Here is a 24582-nt window from a genome sequence, read left to right as displayed (position 1 = left end):
CTTCCGCTAAATACGCGGCTTCTCTGCCACTTGAGCTTTCGTGAATTCGAATTTTAAAAATGGCAAAAAGGAGGGAAAATTCGAAACGTTGGGTTGAGGTGGGACGTTGGTGTCCGAGTGGATCGAAGTCACGATAGCTGAAGTGGTAGAGCAGCGGCGTATTTAGCCGAAGGTCGTGGGTTCGAATCCTGCTCGTGACACTGACTTTTTAATCTCAACCAATACCTTACATAAATATTAATTAATTGGAAGATGTTAACATTTATTATAACAGAAATTTATAATTTATGATTCGCATAATTCGGAAATGATGTAAAATATTTTTCTTGGTGAGTTTCATTATTATTAAAACAAAATCATTTACTATGTTATTTGTCGTTGAATATTAGTACAATTCAATACAATGGATCAAAATCCTAATAATAACTCTCATCAGTGTTATGTATTAATAAATTCTGTCATCAGTTCGTTTAAGTTTCATTCAGAAACGGAGACCTCAGCCATTAAATCTTTTTTTCTTACAGGTTAACTTTATAAAGTATCTAAAATTTATGGAGGAAAGTAAGTTTTTAGTTTGTTCCTTCGACTTGGGAAGAGGAGGAAGCGGTGGGATTGTTGTTTGGCCACAACCGGCCCTTTCCTTCTGCTGAGCGACATCAGGATGGTCACTCGACCAACTTTATATAAACTCGCCCCACCCTTCGAGTTAGATTGGTTGCTAAACTTGTTTCCCCATCAGACTTCAGATTCCTCTTGACCTCTTAGCCAGTCAATTTCCTTACAGTAATGACCCCCTTTTCAGTCAGTACGACATAGAGTGAGCCTTAATGGTAATTGGCACAGTGAACCGGAATTTGAGCGGATGGTAAAAATCGACAAACTTCTGTAAAAGGTGCTTGTAAATAAGTAAAGTGACAGTCCGAAAATGAAGTCAGTTTTTTTTAATGGTTTCCGCCCTTTCTATGATAGCTTAGGTTATGGCTCTCTTAAATCTTTAAAAACCGTTTAGAAGGAACTGCCTGAGTTTATAAGTGCTCTAAACCTCTTTTAAGCACCTTCCAGAAAGTAAGTTTTCTTGTAGTTAGTTATTTCCGCTCATTTTAAAGTAAAATTGCCTTGAGCCATGTATTCCATCTTGATTCAAAAAAAGCCCTAACCTTAAATCATCGCGAATAAAGTTAACTTGACATATTCGACAAGGAACTTTATCATTTCAAGAACAATTTGAATACCACTTCCTAGAATTACTATTTAACTGCATTAACATTTTTAAATAGTAAATCTAAAAACATGCGAGCTTTATAACAACTGTAAAATATTTACTTTGAAGAAAAATTTGAAATGGTGTTTTTTACTATTCAACAATGACATAGTTGGTGTAATAGTGATAGTACATATATTTACTTAGTCAGATGTATGTGTTTCATGTGTCAGTTGATGTTTAATATTATAAGTAATTATTTAATTAAGTTTGAAGTAATTAATTTAAGTAATTATTTTTGAAACCAATGCGTTTATAAGTGTAAATGTAGTAGCATATTCTCCTATTTCCCCGAATAATATTGAGTACTCTGAGGGTAGTTTTAAAGTCTTTTGGTGTGTGAATGTCATTTATTAGCGTGAATGTTGTGTCTCCTTCTCAAATCAACCAAGGAACATTAAATACTTTGGGATAGTGAGAATATAATTTGTTAGCTTGAACAGAGGAGATTATCCCCATTATTATCACGAATGTATGGCATTATCCCCAAATAAGGATGGAATATGGTGGGAATGCATTTATCAGCACGAATCGAGGGGCTTATCTCCAATTATCCTGAAGAATATCGAGCACTCTGGGGTAGTATGGATGCTAATTAGATTATCATTCTTTTTCTAATTTCTGTTTTTATGTTCTAATTTTTGTTTTTTTGTTTTTAGTGATATTTTATCCACAATAGACGAGTCTTTGAGGTACAGAAACGCTAGGAATAGTATGAAGAAAAAAGACCGTAGTTATCGTACTAATTGGTTTTTTATAACTTGGCTGGAGAAAAAGGAAAAGAAATGGCTGGCGATGACAAAAGTATTTTGCTGGCCTAAAACTACCAAAAACATTATATCTATTTCCCACTTAACGTTAAAAAGATATATAAATTTATGATTATCAGAGAAAGGTTTTTTTGACAAATTAATCTTACAATTAGAAAAAATGCAAGAAGTTTTCATAAAATGTTGGAATATTTATATATGGATTGTCTCTTTTTAGAGCTAGCTACAATTACGTTTTAACAATTGCAGCTACAATAGACAAAAACAGGTTACAGTTGAGAACACTCCTTCCAGACAGAAGAAAAATGTTAGAAGTTGCAGTTTATTTATCTTTTAACAAGGGGAAGACCACCAGTTTCCTGGAAGAATCGAAAAGTTTTGATACCGAGTTTTTACATCCTACGCCTATCATTGATAAATGATATCCTAGGAAGACACTATCACTTCACGACTGTGGCCCCACCAAGAAGAAATTTGATGAATGCGCTCCTCCCCGTGATTTATAGTTTAAACTTGCAACGCAATTATTATTTTCACATTTTTTAATGTCAAACATCCATGGGTAAACTGATTTTAACGGCACCTCGTTGAGATTGTGTCTCAAAGTCCAAAATATTTGTTTTTTAAAAAGTCTTTTAAATAATATATTATAATATTACATTACATATAAATTATTTTATTAAAAAGTCTTTTAACAAATGCATTCAGCATAAATATGATAATATGTAAATAAGTATTGAAAATAGCTATCTAAACAATGCAAGATTTCAAGGAAACGAGAAAATGGGGTCGTTTAACCGGTTTGAATCCTAGCATTACTTAGTCCATGGCATCTATTTCCAGAACGTAATAGCCTACATAGTAAGGTTAAATCAATATTGCGTGATGTTAAAGAAACCAGGGGCCCGTTTGTGATGATTGTGCTCAGCCTTATTTATTATACCTTCGATGTCCAATGTAAGAAGGCAAACTGTTAGCAGTGTGCCGTAACAAGATCAGTTATGGTAATAAAGTTAATTATGATCATTTTGTAAATATTTATCATTGCGATAGAGATTTATTAGGGAATATTTACGAAGTGTTGTAGGCTTGCTGCAGGTTGGTTTGTTTAGTTACGCTCATATTATTTCATCAAATTTATGAGTTTTTTCATATGCCTATTCTCGTCGTTTTTGGTCTGTCATACACGCTCCAATTTCTAAGAAAAGAGATGATAAGCAAATTAAAAATATTGCTACAACGACAAAACTAAATGGTCATTGCCACGCAGACTTTAAGAAGAAATCCCACAATTTATTTGTTGAATCTGTGCGTTTTCACATAATTTTGTTTCTGTTTCAGTTTTATTTAATAAAAACTATTAGCGTTAATCTTCTATCTCTTCGTATTTACAACTGCTATAAGTCTGAAGAAGCATATTTCAAGTGTAAAGATGAGACTTCAAGTTTCTGCTTAATGGATTTTGCCTAGGGTTTATAAGCGGTGTTATTATGTGCTGATGATGGTTTGTTAGTCGACAATCGTGTAAGTTTACATAGAAATATATAAACAAGAAGGTTATTGCAAAAATGGATTCTGTCAAGCTCGACAAACACAGATGTGGTTTTAGAAAGACTGTGCCGACCTTATTTCCGACTAATGATCATTTGTAGGAAAAAATAATCACCTGTGCTCATGTCTGAGGGCCAACGCTCACTATCGACATTGGCTATAACTCATACATGTATTTAGCAGTCATAGTAGTCTGTCTAAGGTCTTGATTAAAAGAAGTAACTTGGTCAGTTGACTACGAAAACGTAAATTAACATTTTAATTTATAATACTTTTAAAATAAGGTCTTGGTTGATTTGTAAAAGCAAGTGTCACGAGCGGGATTCGAACCCACGACATTCGGCTCAATGCAAGGGCTGCTTTCAAGCCCAGGTCATCCACACGGATCGTGTAGGTGGAGATGAGTTGGCGTCCGGGTGGATCGAAGTCGCGATAGCTCAAGTGGTTAGAACAAATAAGGTTCTCATCGAAATTTCCTTTGCCAATTATCAGCCTCTTCGTTGCATCACCGCCCTGGGTGCCCTGGTGCCAAGACAATAGTAAGTTCAGTAAGTTAAATAACTCTCTGAACATAAACAACTCTGAAGTAGTTGCACTTAGTGCCACATAGCTGTCCGAATAAGATAGATGTTTGTCAACAATACCTAGCCTTTAATCTTCTTGGCACGGTTTTCAATAGCTCCAGAACGACAGCGGTATATTTCGCGAATCGAATCTTACATGATTTCCAGTTCTGAATTCATTTCCGCTGATCACAGCTCATGGCCATGTGTGTGTGTGTGTGTGTGTGTGTGTGTGTGTGTGTGTGTGTGTGTGTGTGTGTGTGTGTGTACGCAGCATTCCGGGAACCCTTTCTCCCAGTTTGATCTATCGGGTATATTAATTAAAAACGTTTTATCAAATCTGAATTATATTATGATTGTTTAGCATGATCTCGTCAGTTATTTTTTCAAATCTTACGGTGAATGCGACGATTATCGCAACATAAAATCTTCTGTTTTGATTCTAGTATGGGCCGATCAAAAGTCTATTCATTTTTTTATTTACCATTAAGAATATGTATGTCTAATTTTCTTCTGTCAACATGAAAGCAATTTATAACTCAGAACTTGTAGCCAAACAGATTTATTTGGATTATCAAGATATAGGATACGTTTTCATCAATGTTCTGGTTGAAAGTTAAGTGTATATAGTGAACATAAACATAAAAAAATAAATAAAACACATTCAAAACGAAACATGTTTTACCAATTTTATATTCCCTGAAAGTTTTTTTAAACTCTGCTAACATATGTATTGTAAAAATAACATAACACTGAAAGAAATCATACAGTAAATAAGTATTTAAAGTATTTTAAACAAGTTCATGGCCTTTTTTCACATGGCGAACAAAAGTAACTGTTTGGCAAGTGAGATTCAGTTTGATTAATGGAAAAGGTTGTACGAGCCAAACTGGGCCCAGTGAAATGAAAGCTGAGTCATTTCTTCCATCAGTAGATCAACAGGTAATAAATGATAACGTGGTGCAGCTTGCCAACGTCACGCCAGTAAGTTCAATATCCATTCAATATTCTTCTTTATTGCCTCTTCCCCCAAATCATCCTCTCTTATTTTCTCATCTTCCTTTATTTTCTTTTTGAAAAAAGAGCTATATGGGATAAAGGGGTACTGTTCAGTTACAGTTATTGATTGCAGTGTCTAGCGAATTGCTATAAATGAAGATTGGTCACCGTGCACTTTATTCTCTTTATCCCTTTATTACATATTATTCGCCCCATGATTACCGAACGTCTGAAATTCTTAACGTATATAAACATATAAGTGTGTTGGTGTTTTATGTGGTTTGAGTAGGATTGACAATTTTTATAAACACTTTTGACCCCATAAAATTCCCTAAATGATCCTGATGAACAAATCTTCAGCTTATCTAATTATCGAATAGCGTGTGAAATTTGTGTAACCTCTGGTTTTAATAAATATGGTATCAAATATTTTGATTCTGAAAATCCGGAAGAATAATTTTTCATGTAGACACCTCTACACATTATGCTTGATCCTTTCTTTTGGCCTATAAATCCTTCATATAATTTCGATAAATACTTTTACCTGAATAATAACTAATGATCAGTTTTCAAAGCATGGGTAAACATATGAAATTAGAAATAAATTCATTAAATTTCGTGGTCCGATTGACCAAATAACATCTCTTAGTTAACTATTCTTTATGTAAGGTATTGGTTAAGATAAAAAGTCAGCGTCACAAGCGAACCCACGACCTTCAGCTAAATACGCCGCTGGTCACAATGGTAAGTTAAATAACGGCTCTGGACTTGACTCAATAACTAGCCTTTTAATCTTCTTGGCACGGTGTTCAATAGCCCCTGTCTCCGACAGAACGATAGTGGCATATTGCCCTAATATTATATGATTTCCAATATATATAGCTGGGATCTATGTACATGAACCCAGAACTAGAAATCATATAAGATTCGGGATCCATGCCGTCATCATATAAGATGCCATATATATGTATGTATGTATGTATGTATATATACAGGGTGAGTCATTTTTTGACGCACCATTGGAAAATCAACGTGGGTGCGTCTAATTATGACTCGGCACATTTTATTTTTTTAGTTTCGTACCAAAAAATAGGCGAGTCACTTTTCGACGCACCATTCGTTACAAATTAGTTTTAGTAGGTTGGAAGGAAAATAAACAAAACCAATATTATTAAAACATTATTCAAACACAATGTAAAAATTTAAAAAAAAATTCTTCACAAATTAATTTGATTAAGGTTTAAGAGTATTACAATTAATTAAGGTTTTTAGTTGAGATGAAAAAGTCAATGGCACGAGCGGGATTCGAACCGACGATCTTCGGCTAGATACGCCGGTGCTCTACCGCTTGAGCTATCGTGACCTCGATCCACTCGGACACTAGCTTCCCGTCTCAACCCCACTTCTTGAATTTTCCCTCCTTTTTGCGATTTTTTATCCTAACTAAAAACTTTAATTAATTGTAATATATTAATTGGTCAAGCGGACCACGAAATTAGTGAGTTTTACGATCGACTGGGCTACTTGGTTGCAGCAAACGGAGGTCTGTTCGAACAATTATTATAATGATTTTGAACATTTTTGGTTTGCTAACAAAGGAGATTGTTACATTTATTTAATTTTTTTTACTTTACCAGAGAAAAGGAGATTGTTACATTTATTTAATTTGTTTACTTTACCAGAGAAAAATACTCTTAAACCTTAATCAAATTAATTTGTGAAGAATTTTTTTTTTTAATTTTTACATTGTGCTTGAATAATGTTTTAATAATATTGGTTTTGTTTATTTTCCTTTCAACCTACAAAAACTAATTTGTAATGAATGGTGCGTCGAAATGTGACTCGCCTATTTTTTGGTACGAGACTAACAAAATAAAATGTGCCGAGTCATAAGTAGACGCACCAACGTTGATTTTCCTATGGTGCAACGAAAATTGACTCACTTTCTTTTATTCACGTATTAATCAAAGGAAATAAGCCTCGAGTCAGATTTAAACGGACCCACGTTGATTTTCCAATGGTCCGTCAAAAACCGACTCACCCTGTACATACATACATACATATGTACATATTGTACATACATACATACATATATATATATACACACACACACGATTTCCTTTATATATATATATATATATACATATATACATACATATATATATATACATACATACATATATATATTTATATATATATATATATATATAGCCAACATCCGCGAACCCTTTTTCCCAGTTTGAACTATCGGGGTTCGAATTTTGATTAAACGACCTGGCAAAAGTCCGAGTTGATCAAAGTCTCGATAGCTCAAGTGGTAGAGCGGCGGCGTATTTAGCCGAAGGTCGTGGGGTCGAATCTCACTCGTGACGCTGACTTTTTTATCTCAACCAATACCTTAAAAATAGAATAATTAACTGAAATTAGAAATAAATTTTAAAAATATATAAATCTGAAAGTTTTGAGAAATGATCTGGGTGTACAATATTGCATTTATACAACTATGTGTATACATTATTTTTTAGTCGTTTGACAAGTTTAAATATTATTTTTAGTCAACAGATAATTTAACGTATCATTCACTCTCTCTCTCCGTCATACATCGATTTTATTGGCATCGCTCAGCTTATTTTCTTTTTTAATCCATCTGTGCGTAAAATAAATACAAAATAAGTTTGTCTTTCTATAAAGTTGACAAGACAATACAAGATTTAAATTGTTGAAAATTGCCCATTCACGTAATCCGTTAACAGCTAAACAGCTTGTATCATCTACTCAATACAAGAATTACAAATATACAAAATTGTTTATTGATTTGATCGGAATTTTTTTAATCCAGCCTCAACTCAACAAGTGGTGGAATTGGCAGTAAAGACTTGGATAGGACTACTTTAATTGTGGCTCTCTTAATCAGATTACGTGCTTCTCGCTTAGGACTTGTTGAGCTCACACGAAACCAAGAAGTTCTTTTTCCGATTGTTGCCACTTTTTTTTTTTTTTTAAATATAGCAATCCCTTAGCAACATCCGGAGGTTTTTCTTAGAGCTTTTCTATTGTCATTCAACCGGCCAATTTTCTCGTTTGAAAGAGAAAATTGATTGATTTCGATAAGCTCAATTCTGCAAATATATACGTGAGGAATCAAACCTATGACTATGAATCACCTTTTTCAGTGTTTTTGGTGGTTCACACGTCTTATCCATACACCTCCGTAATGTAGTGGCTATCGACTCAATGTCATTTCAGCTCCCACGCATCCAGTTTCAACCTAAATAAACACCCTCTTCCACACATCCCTGAATACTTTCTTTTTTATTTACATACCATTCCTCATAACTAAACATAAACTACCACATCTAATTAAAGGTCCATACCTTACTTGATAGATAGATAGATAATACTTTTATTTACAACAAAAAAAGACTACAACAAAGAAATAAATTTATAAGTATATATATAAACATGGATTAAAACCGTCTGCCGGAGGTTGTTGCTGGTACCATAAAAAACAATATGGAAATTAAAAAAATATATATAAAGAAAACAAAAAATAAATAGGTAGAAAATAATTAATTAAGAAACTAACAAAAAATACGTAACTTATAATAATAATAATAATCTTTCTTTGCAAAAATGTACATTACATATAAATTTATAACAAAAGATAATATTTTGGCACATCCCTGCCTGCTGTCAAAACCAAAGCTTGTACTGGAGAGCAGGAGTTTTTGAAGATCATCAGAGAAATAAGAAGAATATGAAAGAAAGAAACAAAATGAAAAACAAAAAATTAACAAACATAATACAAAATAAACTTGTACGTGAAAAAACCAATTAAATTCTATCTTGTATCTTCACTAATTTAAAAATTTTGAAATTACAGATTTTTTGCCTTTTTTTGTAGTTTTTAAAATTTTGAATAATAATTCGCTCTTTATATAAAAAGGAGAAGTGCCATATTTTATGAAAATGAAATTTAATTAAATGAAATTTATAATCTAAATTATAATATTGCGTAGTTTTTACATTATATCATTATATATNCAATGAGAGAGAGAGAGAGAGAGAGAGAGAGAGAGAGACAGACAGACAGACAGAGACAGAGACAGACAGAGACAGAGAGAGACAGAGAGAGAGTGACAGAGAGAGAGAATAATACACTCCACCAAATTTGTGTTTTAATAATATAAAATTTATAAAACGCAAAAAAACGCATATGTAACTATTTTACTTTTAGTTTATTTTAAACTATATGATCCACTTTTAAGATGGAATATGTAAAGATGTAGTGTTCGGGATGTGTAGTGTTCAGCGCCCTTTAAAGATTATTGAATCTTCCGTTCTCCACTCATAGCACACCGGTGAGTCTAGTTCATCAAGGAACTTAATTTGTAGACCAGATCCAGTGGTTGAATTTCTTCTACGGTTACGTTGTACATACCAAAGTTCTTCCTTCGTGTAATTATGTCGCCACAGTTTGTTAGTAAGTGTGTTGTCTCATTTGCCTCCTTGCCGAATCTGCATGTGCCGTGTTGTCTTATATCAAACTTCTCCAGATGCCCATTCAGTCGGCAGTGTCCAGTTAAGAATCTTGTTAGGATTCGAAGTTTTATCCTGGTTCCATTGATGCATTCTGTTGTTTCATTCCTTTCAAAATATACAAGAAGGTTTTTGTATTGTTTGAATTATATTGTTTTCTCATTTTAATTTTGTCCTTTTATCTAAGGTACTCATTTATAGTGTGACTCCCTACGCTACAGAAGAGCGACGCACTATTATCTTTTAAAATGACTTAGTTTTGAAATAAAACTTTTGATATAAAACTATAAAACTTATCATTTTCGTCAATTTTGTCGAATATTTCATTTTCTGAAGCAACGCAAATAGAAATTTTGGAATTGGACACGTTAACCGTAAGTTATAGCCGAAGTAAAAAAATTTAAAAAATTTAATTAAACCGTTCTATTTCAAAAACTAAAGTTTTTTCTTCAAAAAGAATTGCGGAACTGTAGAAGATAATATGAGGTCATATAGTTTAAAACAAACTAGAAGAACTTCTTCACTTTTTCTAGATTGTGAAGTAGTAAAAAATAAAGGAGTAAAGGGTGTAAAAACACTTCGTTTTCTTCCATAAATCCTTGGGACGCGCAAATTCGATGCTGTACTCGAATCAATTCTCATATCCTACTCGCTCTTTATGGGCTCAGCCCATGAAATTTTAATTAGTACCATTACATAACGGTCAATATGTAATGTGGTTTTGAGACACTCGACGTTAAACCCTCCTGTATGACAGGAATAATCTTAACATTTTATTTATATATAAATTTTCTAATCTCGTGATTTGTTCCACTTTCAACATTTTTTATTTATTTTAGAACTATTTTCAGGTCTATTTAAAAAGATAAATTGCTGTTTATGTTTAAACAAAATGGTAGGTAGTATGTTACCATTTTATCCTGAGCAACAAAAGGTAACACATTTCACCCCATGGCATGTTAAAGCATGTTAAATTAACAAAGTGAATTTGAATTTCTTCGAACCAACATTTTTCCCTGCCTCTTTCTTTTGTATACCGCTTATTTCGGTTTATGATTATTTTTGAGAGAAAATATTTAAAAATGAACAATAATAGAAGCCTAGTAAATTCGTGTAGTAGCAATCGGCTCGATTTACAAATAAAATAACTTATTACTAGGTCTAAACTGGGTTGAGGTTGTTGAAAAAAAACTAATATGCTCAGAATTTTTTTCGATCAAAATATTTTGATATTTTAATTAAGTATATGGCTATTATTAACCATATAATATACTAAATATAATTTTATATGAAAATCACTCATAAGGCCAATTCAAATGAAAAACTAAGTTTCTTCCTCAATCTTTAAAGGAAGAAAATCCCTTTATCAGAACTAAATGTAACATCTACTTAAAATATTGAATCCTACGGTTTAAATGATTCTAGTTACATACAATATAATTAAAAAGTTTACTTATTCCTAATGCTGAAACATATTTCTACACATTACAAATATCCGAATTATGTTTTTTTTTTGTAATACGTTGCCAATGTTAAATAATGTAAGTTTATGTCTAAAATAAGAGTTTTGCATATCAGTATTTGTAAGTCTAAAACGGTAGAATTTCCCACTTTTGTTCATTGTTATTAGTGAGCAACTGTTGCTTTTGTGTACCTCTGCGATTAGTACATTTCTCTTTCGCTCACGTACGTTTCAGATTAGCCAAAAGGTTTCAAGCACACGTTCTGAGGTTGTGGAGACGATGTTAGGAAAACCCTACTCCACTGGACTGTATCAGTTTCAAATATGAAGTAATTATATCGGGTTGTCCGGAAAATAATGCAGGATTTTAAGTTTTCATTAAAAAAAATCTATATAAAATATTCTGTTTACGTTTACAGGATTACTCATTTGTATGAATGTCAACACTTATTAATCCTCTTCCAAATGATATTGTTTGTTTACCTCTGTAGCATTCCGCTACTTGGAAATAATTCAGTCATCCTTATAATGTCAAAGCGAGAATTTCGTACGATTTTCTTTTACGAGTTTAAACTCGGCCGAAGCGGAGCCCAAACGGCTAGAAACATTAACCAAGTCTGGGGCGAGGGTTGTGTTAATGAGTGCACTGTGCAAAGGTGGTTTAAAAAATTTCGGGAGGGAGATTTCAGCCTTGAAGATGAAGAAGGTCGTGGAAGGCCTTCCTCTCTTAATGATGATGTTCTGCGATCAGTGGTGGAAGAAAACCCCAAAACAACTGTTCGAGAACTTGCAGAGCAACTCAAAGTCAGTAAAACGACCGTCGCTGACCACCTCAAGGCGATTGGAAAAGTGAAAAAACTCGAAAATTGGGTTCCACACTCATTAAACGATCGCCAAAAAATCAGCGCTTTGATGTTTGTGCATCACTTCTTTGTCGAAACAAAAATGACCCATTTCTGGCCAGAATTGTTACATGTGACGAAAAGTGGATTCTCTACGATAACACTAGACGTTCTGGACAGTGGCTCGACAAAGGAGAAGCTCCAAAGCCCCCAACTCATCAAAAAAAGGTAATGGTTACGGTATGGTGGGCTTCATTTGGTTTAATACACTACAGCTTCTTAAATCCTGGCGAAACCATCAATGCTGAATCATACTGTAACCAAATTAATACCATGCATCAGAAATTGGCAGTAATGAAGCCCTCTTTGGTCAATCGGAAAGGGCCCATTTTGTTGCATGACAACGCTCGACCACATGTGTCACGTGTAACGTCACAAAAATTATTGGAGCTTGGCTATGAAACTTTGCCTCACCCACCCTACTCTCCGGACCTCTCGCCTACTGACTACCATTTTTTTAGACACCTGGACCACTACTTACAACACATAATATTCAAAAATCAAACGGAACTGGAAAATGCATTTATTGACTTTATCAATTCTAAAAATTCTGAATTCTACTCAGACGGAATTAATAAGTTACCAACACGTTGGGAGAAATGTATTGAGAGTATGGGAAATTATTTTGATTAAAGAACATTGCTTTAAAGTAACTAGTTTCTTTTTTTTTGTTTAATACCAAAATCCTGCATTATTTTCCGGACAACCCAATACATTAATAATAATTATTTTTTGTGCGTACATGCTCGAAGGTGTGTTTAATAATTATTATCTGTGTATACAATTTTTGATGTGTTCAAGACGAATTATTTGAGGGAATATGGTGTTTAGCTATAACAGTAAAAAAAGGGCTTATGAAATGTGACAAAATAATAAAATAACTGAAAAGGTCGTAATTTACATATGGTCATTGAAACGAAAGAAAATATTTTTGTGAAAAAAAGTTATCAATCGCTTTCATTCTACTTTTCTTTTCTATGTCCCCCAACCCTCAGTATTGACGACACTGTCATTTCAAAGAAGAAATGTCGGGAATAATAAAAAACGATCTCTACTTTAGAAAGGAAAAGTGTATAATTTGATGGGCAATGTACATTAATATAAAATCAAACATGGATGTTAATGAAAACCATCATCATTACAAAACATCTTATTTAGAATTGTTTTATTTAGGATGGATAATGTAGTAAGCATGTGGTACGTCACCTGAGAAATATTAATAAATTCCCAACATTTCGGCATATATTTGGCCTATATAATTGATTTATAAATTCGAACAGAAATAATCAATAGTCAGAGGATGAGGGTATTAGTACGACTATATTAGATGACAACAGAATTACCCCTAAATTTGGGATTTATTCCTACTATCAACAAGTTAAGTTTTTTAAAAAAGTGAATAGGGTATTCAAAAGGTTAGAGATATGATAATATTTAATCTTACTTTTTGTCCACTTTTTTTAATTGTTGCCAAACATTAAAAACAGTTTTACTTAGCATCGTACATTCTATATTCTACGAAATATTTATTAGCATAGGGAATGTCTAGTTTTTGCTTTTTCTCGCGTTTTCGCATACCATTATTGATTGAACTCTAGTAGAAAATAAGGGCAGATCCATTATTTATTCATAGGCAAAAAAAAGAGGACACTCATGGTTGTTTATTTCTAACTACATGCATTTTTATCGTTATATTAATTATACTTATCTTAAAATAATCCAAATTAAACAAGTTCAAAATATTTATGAGTTCTAATAAAAATCATTAAATGTGTGGTGATTAGTGACCGTTAATCGATAATTATTCAGAAATCGCGCATTCTCAACACGACACGCAAGAATGGCACAATTACACAGAAGACAAACACTTTGAGCCCTGAAGATGATCTCAATAAAGATCGAAACGTGGCAAGATAAAGAAAATGTTTTTCTGAAACCTACATCACACCAGACCACATCTCACGATTTCTGAATAAAAATCATTAAATTATGATGGAGCAGATTTAACAAAACACCGGAAAATCATTTAGTCTTGAATGAATTTAATTACCAATTTATTACCTGGGTTATTAATAACGCATTAAAAGCATAATTGGGTAAAAGAGATTTATTTATATTTTAAAGTTCCACTAAATAATTGTTGGGTGGTTTGAAGAATTTTCATATTTTTTATACATATAAGTTTCATATTTATTTCGGATCTTATTTAATTTGGCCTATGTGGACATAAGTAGTTGTAAATAACATAACAAATCGTTTTTAACATAACGATAAAAATATATAATACAGTTTGAAATAAACAACAAATACGTCCATTGTTTGTTTTTGTTCTTTTTAATAATATTTAAATTGGTTTTAAAAGTGCAAAATGCAATAATTAACAATAACAAACAAACTTTCTTCGGATATCTGCTGACAAGGCTCATTATTTGTTTAAAATTATTTATTATCAAAACAATAAAGACTAATTTATCGATATATTGGATATCTGAGTATCTACTGTCAAATTTAAATTTTAAACAATGGCACGTCGTAATAAAACATTTACAAATATTTATAAGCATCAGGTTAAGGTTAAATAAGCTTCTTGTCTATCCACGAAAGTCATTTTTCTGTAAATAAAAGTGTATCTTAATGATTCCACATGTCGCATATTTACATAAATGTCAACAAATTATTGTAAAATATCATGCAAAGATGTCTTTTTCATGCGATACGTTTGGATAATGTTAGCGATATTGATGTAAATTCAAAACAACATAATGTTCCAACTTCGGCTATGACCTGGATTCATAACACGACAAAATTGAATCGGCTAAACAAAAACATCAAGACTGAGATGACATCGCTATATTGGATTTTACAGCTTACAAGGTATCGACTTCGCCCCGATCCAGCGCTTAGTTTAAAAATAGAAGTAGGGTGGATTCATGATTTGTAAATTAAATCGGAAATTAGATATAGGACGTTTGTCGGCGACAACGATGCCTGGTATAACGGCAGCGGCCGTTGGGCTTTAACCGGATATAAGTTGATCCGAATAAACGAGCCGTCTTTGTAGGGAGAGCAAAGAATTATAGCGCAAACGGCATTAAGGCAGTTAGGCCAGTCTGCAATCTGGCGTAGTAATAGCTTTTCGCCGTTAACAAACTGATGGAGTTTCGGAACATAACGGAAGTGATGAATCTGTTTTGTTCTTTTAGAAAAAGTCAGCGGACCGATTTCGCCCAATAAATACCATTATCCGATATATCACTTAGAAACACAGACGTTTTATTGTCTTCATGACAACAAACATATCATTTATGTATTTAAAAAGCAACTTCCTAGGAAGTACCGCAAACTTTGAATCACCAATTTTACATAATAATAGGCTCTAAGAGCAAGAAAAAAATTTCATGTAGTTTCAATACTTTATGTAATATGATTCTCTACCTTTGTCGTGTAAATATTTCAATACTGTTATATGTATATAAGTCTTTTTATTTTTGAATAAAAAATATAAATAGTATTGTTTTTAGTGACCGTTAGTCAATGATTATTCGGAGATCGTGAAATGCGGTCTGGTGTGACGTAGGTTTTAGAAAATCATTTACTTATTGTACCAACGTTTCCATCTTTATCGAGATCATCTTCAGGGCCTGGGATTTATAAACGTTGTTTAAAATTTACAAATACATGTAGGATATGAGAAGAAATTAATTTATACAACGCTAGAAAATTTTAGATTAAAAAAATGAATTTATACAATGCTAGAAAATTTTAGATTAAAAAATGAATTTATACAATGCTAGAAAATTTTAGATTAAAAAAATGAATTTATACAATGCTAGAAAATTTTAGATAAAAAATATGAATTTATACAATGCTAGAAAATTTTAGATTAAAAAAATGAATTTATACAATGCCAGAAAATTTTAGATAAAAAATATGAATTTATACAATCCCAGAAAATTGTAGATTAAAAAAATGAATTTATACAATGCTAGAAAATTTTAGATAAAAAATATGAATTTATACAATGCCAGAAAATTGTAGATTAAAAAAATGAATTTATACAATGCTAGAAAATTTTAGATTAAATTCCACGTCCTACACGTATTTGTAAAATTTAAACAATGTTTATAAATCCCAGGCCCTGAAGATGATCTCAATAAAGGTTGAAAAGTTGGCACAATAAAGAAAATGTTTTTCTAAAACCTACGTCACACCAGACCGCATCTCACGATCTCCGAATAATATAAATAGTATTCAATGAGATTAAACATAAAAGTTAGAAAAGCCAAAAATCGCTTTCAGTAAAGTAGTCCAATTTTTTGAAAACAAAGATTCGTTTTGAGCACTGTTAAAACACATTAATACGAATTTGCATTTTTGGACTTGAGAACAACTTATTGTTAGAAAAAAGTATTAAATTGAGGGATACAAGGATTATTAAAAAATAGAGGAACGATAATAATTTTTTTTTTAGGATCATACAAATTAAAAATAATGTGCGGGTGTATCTAAAACTAGATTCACAGATCTATTATTTAAATTAGGAATTTACTTACTTGGTCACTGCTGGCTGGAGAAAGTAACATAAACGGCCCGGAGAAACTGTTCCCGTGCCCAAGCTCAACTCCATTGGGTGGGTGGGAAGAGGTGTTCAGCAGAGTTGTTTTTTTTTAACTCATTTTTGTCATATTTATGGCGAACTGTTTTCACACTCTTCTTGGGTCTTTTCTCCCTTTAGGGCCGGACCCACATATGACCCCACCCTGTAGCAAAATTGCCCGGCGGTAGGCAATTCGTGTTTCCAAACAAACACGTTTTATCCAAAGTGGGAAATGTGCTTTACAAGAGCGTGTGCTTTCAATGATAGACTTTGTTTTATGACAAATCGTACCACTCAAAACAACATGATCATATCATTACATTTGTTTCTCCGATATCCAGTATTCCACTTAAAAATTCATCTCTTCCGTACTTTAACCAAATTTAACGTTATTATAAGCCCATTATAGTTAGTGGTCAATTGTCCAAATTAATTCTTTCAATTACGTAATATTTTTATGTAAGGTTTTGGTTGAAATGAAAAAGTCATAGCCGACGGTCGTGGGTTCGAATCCCGCTCGTGACACTAGCTTTTTCATATCAACAAAAACCTTACGTAAAAAGATTACGTTATTATTAGCATTTGAAAGCATAATAACTTATTTTTAGTACACATCAATAAAGTTTTGTAAGTAAAGAATAAACATAAAATTAACGAATGTTTTTCAAACGTTTCGCGCCATTTGACGTATTGTACAACACATCCAACACCCTAATAATTAGTATTTATTTAGTATTAGTAATTAGTATTTATTCTTTTTGACAAAAACATAATAATTAATTATTCCTAGCTTACAAATAATTGGTCTGTTCAATAAGCATGTGAAGCAAGCTTTTTGTGATTGGTAGTTATTTGGCACACATAAAACGTAATAATGTACAAGTAAAATTTGTTTAAAAATTACTAGTATATTGCCGTCGCGAGCCATTTATAAAACAAGTAAAAATGTTATATACCCTTATTTTACTACAGTTCCATCAATAATGATATGCAAAAAGACGATGAGAAAAGACGTTCTCTGTACTCATAAATATTTCATAGGGGACAATTTGCGAGGTCGGGGTAATTTGTTTTGGTGATTGTGGTGAGTGATGTCAAGATCTGAAACTTGTTGTTTTGTCCCAATTTGTCCTAGATTCTAAATTATTATTATCTCCTCAATCTGTACACCATTTCAAGGCTAGTTGGGTGTTTCATGACGTATTTGTTTAATGAGGTGTGAAATTTTTGTCCAATGTGTGTCAATTTTTTTAACTAGTATTTATTAAAACTGGTCTTATTAGACCAACCATTAAATAACTTTATATGTAATTAATAAATATTTACATGTTCTTATAAACTCTTTGATACAATAAGATTTACACTACACTAGTTCATATAGCTTTGTTCTTTTCCAACAGTTCCCATTGTGTAGGAATTTTGCCCCTTCCACATCCTTGTTTAGGTTGAGGTGACACTGGTGTTGGAGGCAAATCTTGTATTTACGCCGTGACCTTCAGGATCTTACCTATGTAAGTCCTTATTCTTTAGGTGTCAAGATGCGTCGACCATGATGCGATTTTATTTTGGAGTGTTTGTACAATTTTGATATTATTGTGTACGGCACAACTTCATAGTTGAATACGATATGTCCACATAGGATTTAGGACTTCTTTATTTAATAATGTTTTGTTCTGTTAATATTTTGTTCAGTAATGTTGCAGCTGCGTCCTATCAACCAGTATGATTGTCTATACCTTAATTCTATTTCTGTCTTTTTTTTCTTCACGTGCTCTTCCCATCTCTCCTTGGCGTCTATGGTCATTCCCACTTATTTAGCAGTATCGCTGTACAACATACAGCTCCGTCAATGGTGAGAGAATATGGTTCAATTTTTGCTGATTGAACGTGATTCCCGTTTTTTGTTTATTTATTTATCTTATTACAAGCCTTTTGAAAGATTTGCATGAATGGTTAATGCTCGGTCCTATTGATATCACCGCTGTGTCATCTGCAAACGTTGCACTTTTTACTCCATCTATTTTTGGAAAACACTGGATTATAACAAATAAAGTAGTGAACCTAGTATTCTATCATGTGGCATTACTGCATTTATTGTTTTTAATTCTAAATACTGGTAATCTTGTTTAACTCTAAATTATTTGTTGTTAATTAGAAACTGATAATACCTACATACTGCTATCGTCGCACCTTTGCTAAACGCTAGTCCTTCTTGCCAGATCTTTTCAAAAGCTTGTGAGACATCAAGGAAGAGAGGAGAACAATTTTTTTTTCTCCGAGTGGTTTCTATTACGTCCGTTATTCCGTGAATTTGGTCTGTCTATTGCCGAATGTTTTGTTCGTAATCAAAATTGGTGGTAGTGGTTCAGATAGTTGAAAAATTTGTTAATATCAATTTTTTTCACATTTATCTATAAAATCATGAACCGCATTGGCGGGCCAGTTTTAAACTGGAATCGGAGGGAGGAAAACCAACGACCGATTTACAGACTTTGTCTTTTTGAGAATGATGTTCGAACTCGGTTGGAATGAGGAGGGAACAACTATAAATCCAGAGGGACAAAACCAGTCCGACCCTCTCACGTTCCATTATACTTAGCAGGAGGAAGGCGAAAAACTCTCTGCGCAAATTTATGAATTGGGTCGGGATTGCAAAACGAGAGGCAGATGAATAATGAGTTCGCGTGCCTCGAATTGAATAGAATTTAATTAGTGGGAAAAGAAAGGGCTTTGTTCTACATTCAACCGTAGACAAGTTGCGTCAACGAGAGCTTTTAAAGGACAACAAGAAGGGACCGATTTATTCGGTTGGATCCCCTTAATTAAAGACCGATTATACGTTTAATGCAATATTGACATACCTCAAAATAAAAGGAAAGGAAATACCAATTAGTACATATTTTAACATATCACACTTCTCTCCAATCCGATTTGATAGTCCATGGTATTGTCTTACCTTAAAAATATTTTTGTTTATAATTGCGTACAATCAAACATAAATATATTTTAAATCAAAAATGTAAAGTTTTTTAAACAAAAGAATATACTTTGTTATTCTTGTTTGTTGCAAACCATTTTCTAGCCGAATATGTATCTATAAAAATGTGTAACGAGATCGATAATAAAAAAAATAGTAGGTGTAACATTTCTAATACCATTAAGGAAGCAGGCATCTCTAAAGCTTTTCAACCTTCGACATCAACTCAAAACTCGTCTAACTGTGCCTAAAACGTTTCAAAAACTGGAATTCACAAATGTTTTAACACTACAGGAGATTATAAGAGAATTTCTGGTGACGAGGAGCAAACACCCGAGTTAAAAAATATACATAGGCCCAAATCCCTTTTGTGGCCAAAAAAAGCCACGTTAATACAAAACTTGAATTTTTAATAACTCGAAAACATAAAAAATACTGGGCGTATGCCGATCATGAGGAAACCAAAAGATTACCCAAAAAAACAACCAAATAAGAAAGAGAGAAAATCCTAAGAATAGGAACTAAAAAAACTAACAGGTATAGTTGGTTTTGTTCAAGAACAAGAATTGCCTTTTAGCAAATAAACAAAGAGAGTAAGGCTGAAGAGTAGAGGCAGAAGCCTCTGAAATCGATTTAGTAAAAACAAAGGTTTTAAGAAAAGACGGGAATTTTTGTTCGTGAAGAAAAATCTACTACATGGGGCCCAGCCCGTAATAAAACCAACGGTATATATATATATTTGTTTGTTTGTTTCTTTACTTATACCACATCAATAAATGACAACAGAATTAAATATTAAATAATAAAAATAAAACTATGAAATGCATTTTTGTCAAAACTGATCAGCTTGAGGATGTTTTAGACGAATACGTTCGGTCTGTAAATTTTTGTTAATTTATTAAATATATTTTATTTGAAAAATAATAGTATTTTTAAAGACCTGATAACAGTCATTGATATATTAGATAAATTACGAATATTAATATAAAGTTAATTTTTTTCAACTAATTAATCTATATGTAAAGTATTGGTTGAGATAAAAAAAAATCAGCGTCACGAGCGGGATTCGAACCCACGACCTACGGCTAAACACGCTGCTGCTCTACCACTTGAGCTATAGCTCGTGACACTGACTTTTTATCTCAACCAATACCTTGCATAAAGATTAATGAATTGAAAGAAGTTATTTGGTTAATCGGACCTAGAACTCTAATGGTTATAAAATTACATATTACCAAAACCATTCAATATAAAAATTGTAAGATATTAAACACGTCCGTTCTGTTCTCTTTAATATACTCATTTTACTTTATTTCAATCCCTGCAAAATAATGTTAAACCAATAGTCATTCCATCTGCCAGAAAAATCTACAATAAATGTTAATTATGGCTAAATATTTAACCAACTAGGCGTGTTTTATATTTTCCTGATCATGAAATTTATATTCCAGGTTCGAAGATTTAACCATTCTGTTTATAGATACGTCAGCCGGAAAATTGACTGGCCCGACTCTACGTGCGACTACTCTGTAACAATTAGCATAACATTACATGTTTGCGATGGTGTAACCCGAATGACATCCGTGAGTCAGTGTTCAAATTTTGCCTTTACAATTTGCAAATTGTTAAAAACGAATTGTTACTTTTCGGTCCGTTTATTGTCGTTAATTCCCTAATAATTTACCTTCATTTTTTAAACAATGATTATTTTTAACAGTGTAGAAAGATTAATTATTATTATTTAGAGTTCGTGAGATGTGGTCTGGTGTTATGTAGGTTTAGAAAAACATTTTCTTTATCGTGCCAACGTTTCGATCTTTCAATTAATTAATCTTTATGTAAGGTAAATGGTTGAAATGAAAAAGTTAGTGTCATACACTAAATACGCCGCTGCTCTACCACTTGAGCTATCATGATTTCGATTCTCTCGGACAACAACTTCCCATCTCAACCTCAAGATGGAGGTCGTGGGTCCGAATCCCGTTCGTGACACTAACTTTTTCATTCCATTCAATACCTTACATAAAGATTAATTAATTGAAAGAAGTTATTTGGTCAATCGAACCACGAAATGTAATGGATTTCGATCTTTATTTAGATCATCCTTAAGGTCTGGGATTTATGAACATTGTTTAAATTATACAAATACATGTAAGATGTGAAAATGAATTTATGCAATGATCGAAATTTTAGTTTTAATCGAAGTATTTGTGCTCGCTCAAAGAGTTTGTTTTCTGTGTAGATGTGTCACTATTTTGTGTTGTTATGAGAGTGCCAGTGAGATATTATATTATATATATATATATATATATACATGTTGTATTTTGTAGAAGTGGGAAAGGAAGTAGGGATAGTTAGTTAAAGGACATAAATTAACAGTCATTAAATACAACACATTTATTATTATTAATAATTATTTTTATCTGAACCCATATAACAGCCTCAATTACAATCATCAAGTTAAATCGTGTTGTATTTTCGTATATGAATAATGTCTTTTGTTGTAAATGTAAACTAAAGTTGTTAGTATATTCTACGTCGTAATTCTGTTACTGAAGTTATCCAAGGACCGGCTAACCGTGTTAGCTAACCGTCTCCATCACACTGCTCTCACCGGTATGACCACCAACGATCTCATTAAAAGTTTCCACCTCATAAGTAGATTCGTCTGGTGAGGGACAAACTCTGCTGAATTATTTACTTTTTACGTCCTGGGGGAGCGGGTATATAAATTGCCTCGAGTCGTCGCTAACAGGGTTCTTATTGAGTTGCATTACACGATCCCAGTTAAATAAGTACTTACTGCTTAAAAAGCTGAAAACAAACTTTATGCTTTCAACAAGCTTCAAACTTTAACCTTATAAAAATAATTATGTACATTATTTTTCAATGTTTTTTTACATAACGGGTTGAGACGTTTTATAATAAAATCTAATTCTTCATACATGTTGTTTTAATGTTTACCAATGGTTTACCATAAAATTTGTTCATTCGTTTTTTGTATTTTACTTTATTGTTTCCTTATCATATTGGTGTATGTTATAATCAATATTACACGTTTATTGTGTTGTAGTTTTACACAGTTAAATCAAAAATATGAGGAGCAAGATGGTGTATTGTGTGGAAAAAACATTTATACACGTTATTTTTTTATAGCATAGTATTGTATTTCTTATATTTAAATATATAATTTATAAAATCATGTTATTCTGGGTATTTGTTCTAACTGGTATTTTAAATTAGCAGGCATATCATATGTCTAAAAATAAACAAAACCTGCCGACAAAATATTATAACACATTTATCTACAGAATGGTTGAGTAGGCCTTTTTACAACCTGGTATATTATATTGGTCTGTTATTATAATATTCAATATTGAATGATGCTTCACTTTTTGTAAATTACCTAAATAATATTTGACATACATTTGACGTGTTTGTAACTCTCGCAAACGGACAAGGAAGATTAATGCTCGAAATCGTTGTAAACACCAAATCTGTGAGTAGAACCATCATTTACAAAAAGTAAATCTACATCTCACCACACGTTCTTCATTTCTATTGGCTAATACTTTCGTTAAGCTTAAGACTTTTTAACAGAGTCCACAACTACGTTGTGCTCCGAGGGTATCCTTCAGGCCTAAGCTTTTACTTTCTCAGGCTAAATGGATCTTCGTGAGAGGACATTGGTACATGCTATTTCTTCTTCTTTCTGGCAATACCTGCACAGGATTGTTTTGGCTGATTTGTGTCTATGCATATACCTCCGGAATATTTATCTTGGAGTCAGCAGTTCTACTATCATTTGGGTATTAGCATGTCTTAGTGGTTCTGACGTTAGTTTCTGCAATGGGCTTTTAATGAACGTTTTATAATAGCTCGGTTCAGGGATATAATTCCGAAGTGGTGAGAAAGTATTCTTAACCCATTGCCTGATAGTTCTCCGATTTTAGAAATTTGAAATGCCGCAAACAGATTCAAGGCAGAAAACTGTCATGATTGAACTTCCTTTGGCCAATTTTTTAACACCCTGCCCTATATGCCTTAGTACATAAGGGCAATTTTGTTGCTTTCTCCAATGTCTGACAGGGCCTTGATGCAATCCCTAACGGTTCTGGACTACTAGATGGAGTGGTTGCCTTTAATGCTATGTGACTGTCCGAATAGTAATCATCTTTTGTTGACAATAACCAGCCTTTTGATCTCCCTGGTACAGTTTTCTACAGCGGCAACCCGAAATTAAGCGGCATATTGCCCAACACTTACATAGAATTTAGTCTTTTGTGTGTTTCGATGGATAACATCTTCTGACCAATAGTTGGTCTTATAGCCTTTTTTCTCATAGTCTGCTGTATCAAGTATTTTGATTTTATTTTTATTTTTTGAACCTGAATTTGTCGAGCATGGCGACGGCATATCACCAGTACCATCTCCCGAAGATTTAATTGGTTCTTTTTATGCGGATATATATTGAAGCCTGTTCCCTGAAATAGCCTCTAAATTTTGACTCAATCTTCTTCCTGGATGAAGATATACAGTGGTAGTCAATTCAGGAGGACTTCCAAAGTGGCGGTGGGGGTAGTTTTTATTCCCTCAGTAATACTCAGACAAGCTACTCTCAGGATAGAATAGACTAATGCATTCGTTACTATCTTCCAACAAATATAGGTTATCATGAGTCTAACACTCAATCAAGAATAACAGAAACCTATCTAAACTGACATCACTAATAAGTCAAAATGAAGAAATTCCTGTTATATAGGGTGTCGAGGACGTCAATTTACGCTTTGATTATATTACATGTCATTATAAGTGAGAAAAATAAGATTGAAATGAACTATCTCCCCGAGGTAAAACTCCTGAAAAGATTGATTTTTATATCTCAGGTTATAATTTATGTACAAAAGTAAAATATGAGCCATTGCGCGTAGTCTAGTTATAGATAAGGTGTATTTATTCTT

The 24582-nt window shown here is 32.7% G+C and overlaps 1 long non-coding RNA gene across 1 annotated transcript in view; it reads left to right on the top strand.

Moving 5' to 3' along the window:
• The first annotated feature begins 4918 nt into the window (after positions 1 to 4918).
• LOC106668598 overlaps positions 4919 to 24582 on the top strand; it is a 35190-nt gene continuing 15526 nt past the window's right edge. The window contains exons 1-2 of the long non-coding RNA XR_001340775.2: positions 4919 to 5129; positions 21073 to 21204. This is a non-coding gene — a long non-coding RNA (uncharacterized LOC106668598). The remainder of the gene's footprint in view (positions 5130 to 21072; positions 21205 to 24582) is intronic.

This window comes from Cimex lectularius, unplaced genomic scaffold, assembly GCF_000648675.2.
Source record: "Cimex lectularius strain Harlan isolate CLEC.00 unplaced genomic scaffold, Clec_2.1 scaffold7, whole genome shotgun sequence".
NCBI lineage: Eukaryota > Metazoa > Arthropoda > Insecta > Hemiptera > Cimicidae > Cimex > Cimex lectularius.
This window is presented reverse-complemented; position numbering and strand designations above follow the sequence as displayed.